General features: G+C 38.6%; 1 protein-coding gene across 2 annotated transcripts in view; it reads left to right on the forward strand.

Annotated features, from left to right (window-relative positions):
- The window catches only part of FHIT (fragile histidine triad diadenosine triphosphatase), a 537,196-nt gene that overhangs the window by 247,077 nt on the left and 274,305 nt on the right, over positions 1 to 15,814 (forward strand). The window lies entirely within an intron of this gene.

The raw sequence follows: 15,814 nt of genomic DNA on the forward strand, positions 1-15,814 counted from the left end.
ATAGCACAGAGTTGATAAACTGGTAGGGATTTTATTATTATTTTTATGTTTTCTGATGGCTGTGGTTTCACAATAAATTTATTTTACACGTCTCTATTTATAAATGCAATTATGAAATCAGTTTTTCTTCATAATTTTTTATTTCTGGATGCTGACAATCTTTTTTTCCATCAAATCCTGCCAAAGCCCAGATATGCACAGGCACATGTCTTTGCTGTGCAGGAACGCGGGGCTGGTGAGTGCAAACTGCCCTTTGTCTCAGTGCTGGCATCTCTAGTGGGGGTTTGTATGATATAGGAGAGGACAACGAAAAGCAGCCACCTCTTCCACGCAGAAAGAAACAGATGCAAATTACTGTAGCTTTTTAGAGCAGGTTGAATTATTTGTGGAAGACGCTTTCAAAACAAAATACGATTTTGTCAAAGCAAATTTGCTATATGATCGAAAATGTTTGGTCAAAACACTTCTTCCTATGATAAATATAAGAGAATATTTGGAACTAATGTCATTTTGACTTACAAAGCACTTTAATTTCAGTTTTGGAGGTTAAAAGACAGAAACGAGATCCCATTTTATAGTTAGAATTTCCATTTTGACTCACAAAGCCATGTGACTTTGACCTCAGTCAAAAGTAAACGCATTAGCTTTTCAGATCAGTTAAATAGTTCCCATGGAGAAGTCCCTCTTATTTCCTTTCCCTGAAAAAAAATCTCTCTTGTTTTCTGTGAAAAACATTTTCTTTTAGGAAAAAAAAAAAACAAACTATTTTTCTAGCTGATTCTACTGATTTCTAGTCCAAGACTCATCATCTGGAACTGAACAGTTCGGCTGTGATACATAACTTTGTTAATTTTGGTCCTGGGGTCTTGCAGTATGTTTCCAAATGAGTAATGGAGACACTTAGAAATATGTTACACATTTAAATCCAAACAAGGAGGTGACTTTTTCCTCCTCGATATCTGCTCCTGAAATTGTTATGGTCTTGCTCAGCTTAGTCTAAATAATACATATATACAAGTAACACTTTCCTAACTCTTGGATGCCATTAGTTTGTTCAAAAGACATTATTAATATTATCTTGGCTTTGTTAGGCTTTGGTTGGATTTTTTTGGTGGTGGTGGTTTGGGTTATTTGTGTTTTTTTTTTTGTTTTGTTTTTTTTGGTTTTTTTTTTTTTTTTTTTTGTTTTGTTTTGTTTTTGTTTGTTTGGGTTTATTTTGTTTTGTTTTTCTAATATGTATAGATATAAGAAAAAAAGAGCTTGCTATTTGTAAAAAGCCCTGATGTGTTGTTGGGGAAGCACTCTAGTTACTCCGTGGCTAATCACAGCTACCATCAGCCTTCTGCTGGAGCCTGTTGTGTGCTGCGAGCAGATCCTCCTGGGCTGCAGATGTGATCAAAGCCCTGCACGTACCTGAGAAGCTGCATCTGTCACCACGATTTCAGACAACAAACCAGGGGCAGCCCTGGTGTTTTATTAATGTAATTGGAATAAACCCGAGAACAGCAGTGTGTTTCACCTCGGTCTCTGTACAGCACATATTGACTTTTAGTCAGCAGGAGGTTGCTTCTCCCAAGAGCTGAGATCTCGTGTCCCCCCCAAGCAGCTCCTGGTGGCTGCAGGAGCCAAGGGCAGTGGCTGCGGAACACCCAGCATGTTGCAAGATCAAGCTTCATAAGCTGGGATGAAATTGAAGACACTGACCTACAGGTGAAAGGCTCTGGATCCTATTAGCCGTCTTGGTATCATACAATCCCCCAAAGTAAATTGTTCCTGATCAAAAAGCATGAAACAGCCCTTCTTAGAAGCAAGTGCAAACTTTTTGTGTGGATCAGCGTGCTCTGTCTGTCTTGTGTAGTGAGCATTGTTGGATATTTTCTCTGCCAAAATGAAAAATACGGCTTTTGCGAGGAAGAATGAGATGTATGCACATTGCCCTTCTAGTTTGTTTTCAGATGTCTTCTCAAAACTTTTTTTTTCATAGGAGGCTTGTATGGCAGATGAGAGATGTTCCAGTTGAATTTGAATGCACTTTGATTCCTTAGCAATGGGAATTACTATAGGAGGTAAAAGGCACTGGATTATGCTTTTGCCTCCAAAGAGGTTTCAGCTAGGATTGTTCTTAGCCCTGCCTGTCGAATAAATACATCACAAGTTGTTGAAGCTTTGCTTTGCTTGACTCAAGTGATTCAAGCAACACAAGGGAAATTATAGGTGCTCATTTTTATTATGCTTCCGATGTGGGCAGGTTTTCCACCCTCATGTTCAGCAGGATCTGTACTGGAATAAGCTGGATGAGATTAAGCCAGGGCCTGCAATGCACTGTGCATGTCTTAAGGATGTTCATATTAAATATATTAATATTTTATTTCTGATAGCTAATGGACTCTTAAGGACTTTACAGCCATTTTACCCGTGTCATTGTTTTTGCATCATAAGTCACTGGTGATTCATTGATATCCGAGCACAGATTCCACAAGATTCTTCCACGGGCGCCATTGTTCTAAATATTAAATTATCTTTTCCTTGCTCTTTGTTATCTCTGTCTCTAGCTCTCATGGCTAAAGGGAAGATGGCAAAGCAGAGCCTGGGTGAGTTACATCTGGATGATGTCTGTCTAAAACATGATTAAGTACAAAAAAAAAGGACAGCAATCAAAGTGGTGTTTAATGCCAAAAGCAGTGAATAAAGAATGCTACTGCCTTCTGTCTTAATCCATAAAAATCCCATAGCCAGATTGTATGTAGAATAATCCAATATGAAAGAAACATGGAGAGAGAGAGAGGCTACATTTGCTTGTAACAATCCACGGGTGTTAAATTGTGCTCATCAGCACAAAAAAAAAAAAAAAAAAAAAGACAAACAAAAAGCCCAACTAAAACACGTTACATTAGCATAATTGTGACTTGCAGTACTGTAAGTGTGGATTTCTTTTTAGATGTACTGCAACTACATTTCTGGTTCTTGATTGAGATGGTAAAATTTTTGTAAATAAAAGAATTTTGAACTTGTGTACTATCACTTCTGGTTATGTTTGAGCTATACATTTTCTCCTGCTTTGGATGATTAATATGATCTTGTATTAAGTGAGTTGTATAATAATGAAAGAAATAACAACAGTGAGGAACTACATGGTTTTATGAAGAGATTCTTAATTTCTATGAAAGTTCCATCATTTGGGCATTGAGTGGTTATAGATATGTAGAGATAAAACTGCTTGACCGCTTTCACCATAGTTATAAAAGATAATTCACACCGCAGCTAATACATGCAAATGCCCTTCTGTTATGTGTGTAATTCACAAAAATGTTTATATGGAGTGTGAATACTCTAGGATTTGTATTTATCTCTTCTTAGACCCATGGCTTTCTGAAGCTGCAGATGCTCTGATGCAGTATCTATATGAAGATATTTTAGCTAGTTATAAGTCTGTTTGACAAGTGAAGTCTGTGTTTGAAAGTGTGCACAGCCTGGATAGTTGAGAGGGGCTGATGTGGAGGATGGAGGAGTGAAGCTGGTGGCTGAAACAGGAGAGAATCGAGTGACTTCCTTGCGATAGTGAAATTGTGGGGACAGGAAAATTGGGAGTTGGGAAGAAAGGAAACAGCATTGAGAGCTTTTGGGCAGAGGAAGATGAAAGAGGAAACATGCTCAAATCATGTTGAAAGATTGAACTTGAAAGGCTTCTTGGGGTGGGGGCTGTTTTACCGCATAGTAGCTCTTACTGCATCATGCAGACCCAGGTAGGTCATGTCATGCTGCCACTCACATAGTGACCCCAACAGTGGTGTGGATGCTGTGGAAGAGATGCATTTACAGCTGATCCTCCATTGTGGAGCTGTTGGAGTGACCCAAAGTGATGGCAGAGAGTTCATGTGGGACATAAAACCAATGGGTTTCATGGACAGTGCCTTGGATCCCACTCTGCTGGGCCTCAGTTCCCAATCATATCTTGGTGTCCATCCTGAGCCTGACTCCAAGGAGTATTCTCGTGCTGTATTTCTGAGAATACATCAAACATTTATTTTATTTTTACATACTGTAGCATTTTCCTAATAATAAATTATTCACGATTAGTGGGGCAGAATGTGGGCAGTCAGAGTTGAATGTAGCATACGGTGATATCTCCCCTGTTGTCGCTGAGCAGAAAACAGGAAAACATCTCACCAGATAGTTTTTATATTGAATGATGCAGCTCATCAATAATAACAACTATTCCATAAAACGTTCACCTAAAGTCTATGTTTTGCTAGCCACCATCTTAGCAAGTGTTCAGGAAAGAACATTGTGTATCTTTTGTACAGCACCTCCAATCCTGAATAATTAGAATGGAAAGACTTTCAAGTTGGCTTCAAGTTTTAGGTTGTTATATAAATAAGTTCACAGGGATCTCAAATGCTTTACATAAATCTGACAGCAACTATAAAAGGCTTTTGAACATTTTTGTTGCCAAAGTCCCAGGGATTGCTGGAATCTTAAATAGCCTGTTTTAAGCTTCAATTCAGAAGCTTTTTGTCATGTTTAATAATGTGGTGAATAATTCCTTTTCTGTTCGTAGTTTCCACATTTATAATCCACAAGGATCTTTGAGGCATGGAATAGATGTTTTCCAGAGATATAGGTGTTAGGGGTCTTTCCTACCCCAAACTCAAAACTTGCTTTTCAAGCTCTCTTGTGTTAGTCTTTCTCTATGTCTAGCTTCTTCTAAAGGACTGTCATTAGAAGATGCTAAAATGAAAAGGTTGTCAGTTGTCTGAGGGAACTGTGTTTGAAGTATCAAAGTGTGAGAGTAATCATAATGATAAATACATCGTAAAACCAGATGTGTGCACATGGCTTTGTTAGGGAGAAGTCTACAAACAGCAGAACGGTGACTCAGACTCAGTCCAGGGACTCGAGCTCCACTGAGGTGCACCAGTACATTTTTAGGGTGACTTGTATTGCAGTGCAACATGGTGATTAAAAGCCAAGTGCATCCTGGAAACACAAAGCACAGACGTTCACAGAGGCTCAGAAGTGCCAGTGCCTGTCATCCGGAGATGACACGGGGTGTTGTTCCTGCTGTCACTGTCAAGCTGGTCATTCTTAGAGCTGCAGGTTCAGAATTTCATTTCAGTTTAGTAGAAATGAGTGGAGCTTTTTCTGGTTTGGTTGTATTTTGTAATGGCATTCTTAGTAACACTGTTCCTGTGCCCCAGCCAGGTCAAATTTTGAAATCGGCCTCATGTAGTTCCTTCAATTTTTGTGCATGCTCTTAAGTTGCAGCAATGTGAATTTGTTGCATTCCTAACCCAGGTTGTTAGCATTCATAGATCAGCAGGTAGATAGATTCTCTATATAATTTTCCTCTTGAAATCTGATTTGCAGAGATAGAGTTTGAATCTGCTTAACTTTGTGCCTTATGAATAAGTCTTGGGAATACTGGGATTGAAGAGAGTGTTTGTGAAAATAGCATCTGTATTTGAGCTAAACAGTATTTCTTTGAACTTCCATTTCTTCCTCTTCATTGCCACCATGAAGCAACATTAATTCTCAGTGCACTGTGAAGGAATCATTTGGTAGCAAGATTATTTCAGAAAGTATCTTGCTATATAAATATATGGAATGGTAAATGTTCTTCAACGCATATCTTTTTAGGGCTTTACATACCAAATGGTTGCTTATTTCTGATAGTTGAAGTCCACACTAAAGCTTTCTACAAACCTTAGAAATAATCGTTCTAGCAGATATGAGTATTCTGAATAGTGCTTTTAATCCAAAATCATGGAATTTGTCACAGGCAATCATTTTGTAATCAAAGACTTCAAGGAATTTTAGAATAATGAAACATTTTTAAATTGCTCTAAAATGAAATTTATTTAATTAGAGAACACGGTATAAATAGAATTTTCATTTTGTGATTGAATAAAAAAGGTTTATCTGCCTATTTTGATACCTATTAGTGATTCTGCCTCAGTGATATTAATGCCCCACATTGTTGAACTTTCATCAAAAGACACAATAAAATTGTTTTCTTGTCATGAATAGCTCTGCTGTTTTGCAATCAAACATCTCTCTGCCATTTGTCATTGTATTCACCACTCCTCAGTGCTGCTCTTTAATAAGGTTCTTTTATTTGCTGTTGTACGCTTTCTGGGAATAATTTTTCCATTTCAGGGAAAAGTTTGGTTTATTGTAGTTTTTCTAATCTCTTCATTTGATTTTACTGACTCATACAGTGAGGTCGTTTTTCTTTTCTCTGTATTTTATTGTATGGCCTTCCTAGTACATGGTTCCTATTATTTTATGGCACACTCTCCTACTTCATTTTGCAGTTATTTCCAACAGATTTAACATTTAGCTATCCACATCCTCTTTATGGGTATGTATAATGTATGGATGGCAGTACTGTCCCATTAATTTTTAATGAATTGGCTCTTTATCCAGTGCTATCTAATAAAGATAATCATCAGAGTGCATTGTCATACTGCAGTGCCCAAGAAACTTTTTAATATTCCTTATTGCATATGCATATTCCCAGATTCTCTCTTACTTTCACTCAGTATACCACATCTCAATCACATTTACATCATTTAGTCGGAACTCTGCACGTTTCACTCCTAATACTTGCAGCTCAGTTTGAGCAGTAAATTGGCAGAGGTATGTGAAGAAATCTTAAGTGTTCGGGTGAACACTGCCTTCTCGCTAATGTTTTATTCTTTGCTTTTTTCTGGAACTGAGAGTTAGTAACTTAACCTGAAAATTAAACCAAATCAGTGCATCTCTGCTGATTCAATAAAGTCTTGGTGTTTAAAGTTGCTTGGCTTTCTTACTGAAATTCTTCTGATGCCCACCAGGTAACTGTAAAATCTGAGCCTGTGGTGAGGCTGGACAGTGGGGGAGATAATGCTATGGTTTGCTGAGTTAATCGTAGTTCTGTACATGTGCTGACAGAGAAACCCTGAGTTCAGAGTAAGTAAGCAGATTTGGAGGAGGAATTAGATGCAATCGCAGAACCAGCAGCACAACTGCTGGCTCTCCACAAGCACACATCATTCTCTTTCCAGAGCCTTTCCATTCATCTTGCTTAGCCCTGAAATAGCCAAAATGGTTAGTGATTGCAACTGCAGACAGTTGTCTGTGAGAACATGGGGTGAGGCAGGGAGTTAATTTAACAAGGATCATACGTGTGCCCCCAGATGGTCACAACCCTCTGTCACTCCTGGATATGAATCAAGGATTGGAATGGAAACTTTCATATTACAAACATTGGATTTCTGCCAATGCACAGGTGCATACAGTAAATGTAAATACTCCATTCATGTTTCCCGTTGAGAATAGGTTGCCTTTTATAATTGAAAATTCAGTATTAAAATGTAATGGACTGCTGTCCAAGTCCCTGAAGTCAGTCACACACCTTCCCTTTCCACTCTGATTTTGGTGAGGATAGTAAATTATATCAAATCTAAGTCTTTAGTGTATGTAATTAAATGTGAACCGACCTGCTTTATCAGCTCTATAGGCTGTTCTTGGGCTGTTCTCACAGACAACATCATTTCTCAGCCCTTCTTCCCTGGCTCATCCAGAAGGGATCTCCTCTTGCCCTCCCGCGGGCTGCAGAACCCTGCCTGCCTCACCTCCTCTTTGCACGTCTGTGCTCCTGGCTGGCAGAAGTGAGTGACCCTGGCCCTGAGACGTGGCCAAGAGGGTCATCGCCCCTCAACGTGTCCCGTTTCATGCTCTCTTTGTCCGCAGTTGAGGTGCAGGGCCCCGGGACACAGCACTGTGACTTAAAACCCTCCGCTGGCCTGTAGCGAACTACTTGAAGAAGCAGTTTGATTTTATTACTATAAATTCTAGACGTAATCACGTTCTGATAGTCACATGATTTGATAATTGATCTTCAGATACAGATAACTCTTTAGGGAATAGAGATATTAAAATTGCCTGAGCAGTATTTGAGTCTGTTTCTTCGTAAGAACTAAAGTGCCATCTGTGTGTCAATGTATATATAAAGTTCCTTCCTATTAAGTAAGTGGCTCTTAAGACTCAGGAGATAACATGATTTTAATTGCTGCATTGAATGGATGCTGACTGTCATTATTATTGATGTTGACTGGATTTGTAGTGCTATTTGAATCATCAGAGAGCAGGTTTTGTTGCTTAAACAAAGGCATTTCAGTTCTAATTTGCTAAAATGCTCTTTAATGCTAAGGTTTCTTTACAAAGAAAATTATGATAAGAAGAAAATTACTTTACTGGTAGATTTTCTGTCATAAAAATATGCATTCCAGATCCAGCTATAGTTAGAAAGAAATATAGTTGTGTTCTTCAACACACATGGTGTGTGGGGAAGCCCTTTTGGTAGCTGCTCAGGCTGTAAAAATTTGAATTGCTTTTGGTTTGCCCTTGTGATCAGAAGGTTTTGTGCATTTTCAAGAGATAATATGAAATGTTGCTGACTTTTTTGCTATCTGCTGTTAAAAGAGATATCCCAGAATAACAGTGAGCTTCACAGAACGGCCTAATAATGGAGTCTTTACTTTAGGAATGAGACAATGACAAATGAAATAGGGAAAACACAAAAGTAGTTTGTGGTTTTCTGGCTCAAGAGAAGCACAGTCTTTCTGGATGCGTCTATATTGTAGTAACTTCTGTAGCTTGCCTAAGACCTGTATTAGCTTTAGACTAAAGAGACCAGTCATTGGCATGGCTTGGACAGGAATGTATTATAATAAATCCCAGGATAGTGGTACTCACAGTGTCTCCCTTCACAATTGTACTTTCACAGTTCCTTAGCACGTGGCTTGTATGGTTTTATCTGGCATCTGCTGTTTCTCATTCCTATCTCTGTTCCTGCATATACATCATTTCGGGGGGGCAGGCAGAGGGAGTGCGAACGCTCGCAGTGGTGTTGGGTTACAGCTGCTTCTAAATTCAGAGCCAGTCCAACAGCTGGAATTTAAGAGCGAATCTAAAATCTTCCATTTTATCTATAGTTTGTCTTAGTTATTGCAGAATGAAAAAGAACAGCCACAGCTATTGAATATTGGATGTTTCACAAAGATACAGTTCTTTCCAGCAAAGCAGATAAAAGAAAACTCCCCAAACCCACTGGAATACATTTTTCCTCTCCTAAGCAGCGTTGTTATGCTACTATTATCTTTCCTGTCTTTTCCATTTTACCTAGTAAGCCATTAACTGTTTTTATATGACCAAAAAATGAATGTCAGGTCTGTCATAATAGTAAAAAATGTACTTGGTATACATGCCTGTATATTAGAGTGAAGAAAGGTCCTTTGAAGGTACTATTCCTTCTTTGAAATTTTGTTTCATCGGCCAAAGAGCTGGCAGTCATAAAGACTGTGATGATAGTGAAGGTTTGATAATACAGCTATTGATTTCAGTGGGTGTAGAATTTCACTCCAAGAAAGAAAAATTCGCCTATCATTTTCAAAATGGGATGAACATGTGAAATTCTCCTGCTGCTGACTATTTAAAGTGTTCATTTTGTACAAATTTAACTTTGTCTTTCCTTGCTTTATTTTAAATTAATTTATCTCAAGGTTTTATATTGCTGTATGTTATATTATTATCTGAACATTTTCCATAGAAAATCCAAAGCAGCATGTCTTTGGATTTCATGGATTCTCTGCAACCTCTCATTTCAGGCTAAAAACTGTTTTAGGGACCAGGGACTTGGTTGGTCTTTTGGTATTTTGGATGGAGGCTTATAATGTTCTGGGAAATATGTGGCATTATTTCTGTTTCAGAGCAATCTGCTTGTTAAGTACCTGCTGTCTGGTTTGTGTTGAATTTCTGCTTCCTAAGGTCATCCCATTAGCTTACCTGTTATCCCATCAGAAGGAAAAGGACAGTTGTTGTAAGAAACTATGTGGATGCTTTATCCTTCTTTAGCAAAGAAAACAGTGTTGAGTGAGAATAGCAGGGAAATATTCTGGGTTTTTTTTAATACAAAGAAAAACAAGAAAAAGGAAAATTCAATGATTCTATTGCTAACTTGACGATTTTCAAAATGAAGACAGATTTCACAATAGATGTAAAAATCTCATCTGTATGTGCTTATTTTCATTCCTGATGCCCTCTGCCTTGTCCTCCCCATTCCCTGTTCGCCAACACCAGTGGTGTTTTCCCAGGCAGAGCTAATTTGACATTCACAAGTTACAGTAAGGATCAGCCTATTTATCATTTTCTTAAACTTTCTTTTTAACATGCCTCATCATCCAAAGAATGATGGTAAAAAAAAAAAAAAGGGCAGATTATACAAATTCCTTTGAAAAAGAAGAAATAAAATAAGTTTTTATATGGAGTAACATTTTCCAAACCTGGTTACTGGGTTTTTTGTTTGTAATTTGCACTCATGGACACCAGTCTCTCGACACATCCTAGGGGTGGAAGCTGCGCTCCGGGGTCCAGGATGGTTGTAAATTCTCCCTGCTCACATCAGCCTATGCTGTTTCAATCTAAATCAGTACAGTTTTCAAATCAGCATTATTTTATCAGAACGGCTGTGATTTTGCTTTTTTTCCTGTCGCATATACAGACATTTCTCTTTACTCTGGAACTTTGGTTTAGTTTGTAAATTCTCAGGAGGCAAGCAAACCCAGAAACTTCCAGAGCAAGGATGTGTTGAACCAGAAAAAACAGGACCTGCAGCTTTGAGAAACTGTATCTCTCTCTCTTGATAAGAGCTGAAGCCCTGGGGCATACATATATATAGCCAAAACCACAGTAAATATCAATGCACAAAGTGTGTCACCAGAAAACAAACTGAGAATTCATTCTGTGAGCAAAGATCTGCAAATCAATAAGAAAGGGGGAAGAGAGAGACTTAACAAGAAAACTTACTATGTTTCAATACCCCCTGCCCCGATGTCCAAGAACTGGGTTTTACATTGAAAGCACGGCAGAAATAAGTTCAGCTGTAAATTGTTCACATAACCTCTGTTTTTTAAATTGTTTAAATGCTATGAATATAAAATTATCCTAATGAAAATTATATTTGAGCCAGCATATACTGCATTCAGTGGCACAGTGGCAGAAATAATGTTCTGTTTCTCTTACAGATAGGTATGTTCAACACTCTACTAGGTTTTAATTCAGTGGAGCTGCCTGGTGTGAAAATCACGGCACATCTGCTGTCATGATCTTCAATGGTGTTATTTATAATTTGCATGCAATTGAAGATTTGAGAGATACTTTACAAACAAGTATATCGAGATGGTTGCAGCCACGTGTAGCTTATCACACGGAAATCTGACAGAGAGATGGAGAAGCTGGAGCAAACAAATACTGTCATGATATTTGCCTGTGGTTTCGTAGTCCCAAATTGTTGGTTTTAGTAGTTGAAACAGGAAAGGGGTCTAACTGGATGCTTTTAAGTAGGGGAACTTTGCTCAAGAAGAGGGGAATAGCAAATGGAAAAATGGGGTTTATCTGTATATAGGAAAAAATAAATGGGGCATGAGTGGGAAAAGTAGAGACCTTCATAAGAATGGAGCTGAATCGTTTGGGATCAGGAGGACAGGGGTGTGAGAGGAAATGTAGGAAAGGCAGGAGGCGATATTTGAGCAAGCAAAGAGGCCCAGCAAACTGAACAAATGCAAGTGTGCAAATGGAAGGAAGGCAAACATATATGTGGAAATCAATGGGTATATTGGGAAGCTCGAAGATCAAAATGTACAGTGTTTTGTACAGACTTGGTCTAACATTAGGCATATGTGTGAACTTGAGATAAACAAGCTGGGGCTGATAGAGATGAAAACAAGACATCTTGCTGTTCGGTGCCCTTGGAGAGGTATTGCAAATGCCTATAACCTGGTCTTCTGCCCCATGGAAGTTCCTTCCAGGTAAGAGTGTCAGCTTGGGATTTGGGATCAGAAATGCACTGGTGGGGCTGACTTGTAAGGCCAGGTCCCTGACACCAGCTTAGTCTGGTTTTCTGATGGGTAATGAGCTTGCAAATTGTAAATGCTCTTCGAAACGGCCTGGTTTTGTCAGTGGGAGAAGTGGCCGCAGTAGACGAGCGGGGTGAGCATCTTCCCCCCTCTATCCCCTGTGGCTGTCTTTGGGAAATGTGCATCTTTAAAAAACAAAACAAAATGCTGTTCTGGATTTGTACCCTATTTTACATATACAGTAAATTGGATATGCCAAAACATTAAACCAATTATGAAGAATTCCTGTGATGGAATCACTTATCAGGTTGTTCTTTACTGACCTCTGTCTATGTGACCAGAATTTTTATGTGGTCTGGGCACCTCCTGGGTGTGCCAAGTTCTGCACAGACTATTTGTGTAACACTGGCTTGACAAAGGAAACTAGGGGTCTGCCTTATTTAAGCACTTTCCTATCAGTAAAGCACTATCAGAGATCAAATATAACCTGATTCAGGATTTCTTCTGGTCATTGTAACCCAAGATTAAAGCTAATTACTTGATAGTATCAGTCAGTCAATCAAACCAGCCTTGTAAAAATCAATACAGCTCGTAACATAATAATATCCTTTGTCCAGGCTCTTTATACATCATCTGCCACCTTAATTGGTACTGATGTAGAGCCACACAATGGTTCAAATCTGGACTGATTTGTTTTAGCAGTGACACTTTACCCAGCTAATGCAAGATCATTAACATCATTTTTCCTGTTACTGACCTTGGAGCAGCTGTTCCTAGTTTGCTTATGATAATTGTCATTACCCTTTACTTGTTTTTATTCTGCTTCCTTCTGGATTACTCTTGACAAGAAGAGTCCAGAGCTAAGTCTTAACTGCTTGTGAGCTTATTTTTCTAGCTGAATCTGAATTACTTTGCAGCAATGAAGTTTTTATGATAACTAGGCAAAATTAAATTTCTTGACCTCCAGAAGGATGATACTACACATCGTAAGGCTTAAGAATCAGCAGTAAGTGCCTGGAAGGAGACTATTGCTTCACTTATTCCCATCTCTGTCCCTATAATGCATATTAATACAGAATCTGACAGTAGTTGTGCAGCCATTCAGAAGTGTGGAGGAGAAATTGTTTTAAAAAAGTTCTTATGAGGCCCTTTGGATTAACTAGTTTGCTGTCATCCCGTGAGCCAGGCGACTGCTCAGACTGCAGCAATAGCATCCTCCAAACTTTTCTGTGCCTGAGAAATTTATCAATTCTGTCACATTTAAGAGATTTCTCTTCCTGCAATATGAACATTACTCCAGGGATTTACAAACTTAGCAAAAGCTTTGCAAATAAATTGGATAAATTCCCTAGGCCAAATCCAAGTCTTGCTGAAGTCAAAGGAAATTGTGACAATGATTTTTAGAGACCAAAATGGGATTTAGCATATAGCTGTACGCACACTGGAAACTGATGGCTAGTGGAGGAGGGTAAAGGAGATTACCAGGAAAAATGAACATAGATCTAATTTATGTTGCTGCATGAAGATTATGTGATATCTGCCATATATAATGGTGACTGGGAACTGACATACGTAGTGTAGAATGTGATCTGAAATAAGATACATCATGCTCAGTGAAAACTTTTGCTGGTTGTCCTTACAAGACACTGTTAACAGGCAAAAAGTTATTAATTAAATATATTAGCTGGGCATATTTCATTCAGTTTTGCTAAATGGTCCTCCGGACAGAGCTACCTGTTATTCTGAATGCTTTTGGTAGTCTTTTGATAGTGTTTCAGGTTTTGGTGACTTCGTTTTCTGAATAAGTGTAGGTCATATTAAAATGACAGGGAATGTCCTATAGAATCTCTGGTAGCTGCTAGTGGGGATGAGGTTTATACAAGACACCTGAAACATTATTTGATTACAGATATGCATGAGGGAGTTTTCCCTTTAGACTTCTTTAAATACATGTGCCTGCCAGTTAAAACAGTAATAACGGGCACACTGAAAGGACATGAACCTCAGATCAGTTCAGAAAAGAAGTGGAGGCAGAGTGGAAGAGACCACGTTGTCAGCAGTGCTTCCAGCACCTCATTCCATGCCCTCAGGCAGAAGAGCTCCCAATGTGCCCCCAGAAACTGGTGTTTATCCTTGAAAACTCTCCTAAATATCTAATTTTCCATGGTATGTACACCAGAAATGTAATAGTTTAAAGTTATCAAGAAAAGTTGTTAATAAATAGAGACTACTGTAGTGATGCTGCACAGCATTTTACTGTGTTTCCATCTTGTTCCATGTCTTCTGCTGGATTAAAAGATTTTCAAGCAAGATGACTTTATATTTTGCTTGAAGTGCACGTAGTCTGGGGGTTGTGGTCCATGACTTGGCTCCCAGGTATTTAATTAATGTAAACGATGATGGTGACAATAATCTTGAGTCTGTCACCTCAGTGCCCCACCTAACTCAGCCTTTGAAAGGGACGGGGTAGGGAACCTACGAACCTCCTTGTGGGAATTATTAGCAGTGAATCCTGCAGGAATGTGGTGAGCTCTTCAGTGCTGCTCTCTGCAAACGCTGTCTGGTCGCATTAGAACCTCCTTTTCCCCCCCTCAATATCAAAGGGTCACACTGAGGGGTTTTTTTGCTGCTTGCAATGACAGGATTAAAAATTATAGTAGTGGCAGGGTGGCCATCCTTTGTCCTTCACACTTACTTGGTGGAAGAAACCAAGGGAATGTGTTTCTTTAGGTAGGCACAGCACCGTCCCGAGATTTAATCGTGAGGCGTAACAGGGAAATATTCCGTTAGATCTAAATCGGAGGGAATGCAGGTATCTTAGTTCATCAGGGTCTATTAATTAGGTGCAATTTACAGACTTTAGAAGAAAAGTAAATATAGGTGGTATTAGTTTAGCATTTAGCTGTCTTAAGTAAAGAAAAACAACCTCAAAATAACCTTCCTTTAAGTCTCCCCAGGCTTGTCTACCACATTTCATTCTCATATTTACACAGGATGGAAAAAAAAGAAGAAGCCTGAAACAGAATATTGCAGTGATACAAAACCCTTTCATCTGAGTGTCTCTCAGCATGTTATTCACCATATCACAACAGAAATGATCACACCCCTCAGATTTAATTGGCAAATCCCATTGTTATGAGGCCTCAACATATACTAAAGTGTGTCTGTTTTGCAGTGAGCATGCAATGTGCTATTCTCTGTTGAACACAATGAATATTTATATTCTTCTACCCTTCTCTGGGAGATTCGGGATTGTTTTGTGGTAGCTGCATCCTTCAGGACTCGTTCATTTTGTTTCCCATTTCAAGCCTTAATATTTTCAGTGATCGTGAAAGTGCATCTCGCCCTTTCTGTCACTGTCAGGTCCTAGTTCCTAGATTGATGCTTAGGGTATCTTTCTGGAAGAAAAGCACTTTTTCTTTGATGTCGTTGTTTACCATAATGAGAAACTGGAAAATGAGAGGTGACAACAAAAAAAGCCATCTTAAAAAGTAGTAATTTCTATTATGTAGCACAAAAATAAAAAGTTTAGTTCTGTGAAAGGATATTGCCTCCTCCTAACAATGTTCCCATAATGATTTTCACAGCTGCTCCCTATCATAAGGATAATTTAGAATCTTGCCATCAGTATGTGATTGTGAAGTTGCTTTGTTAAAGTGCTAACAGAAGATACCTGTTTTACCATAAACTAATCCCAAAACTATAACTTTCCTTTGATAATGGAAAAAAATGCCACATGTATGATATACAGAAAATATTCGCGATAGTCAATTACACCTTTAAAGAACCTCTATATTGTGATTGGGAATGTATGATTAACTCAGAAGTCATGTTAAATATTGTACAAGTGCTAGAATAATCCCAAAGCTACCTGCTACAGACAATTCCAATTTTATTTAAATTGCTATTTTCACATA

This window comes from Columba livia, chromosome 10 (assembly GCF_036013475.1).
Source record: "Columba livia isolate bColLiv1 breed racing homer chromosome 10, bColLiv1.pat.W.v2, whole genome shotgun sequence".
NCBI lineage: Eukaryota > Metazoa > Chordata > Aves > Columbiformes > Columbidae > Columba > Columba livia.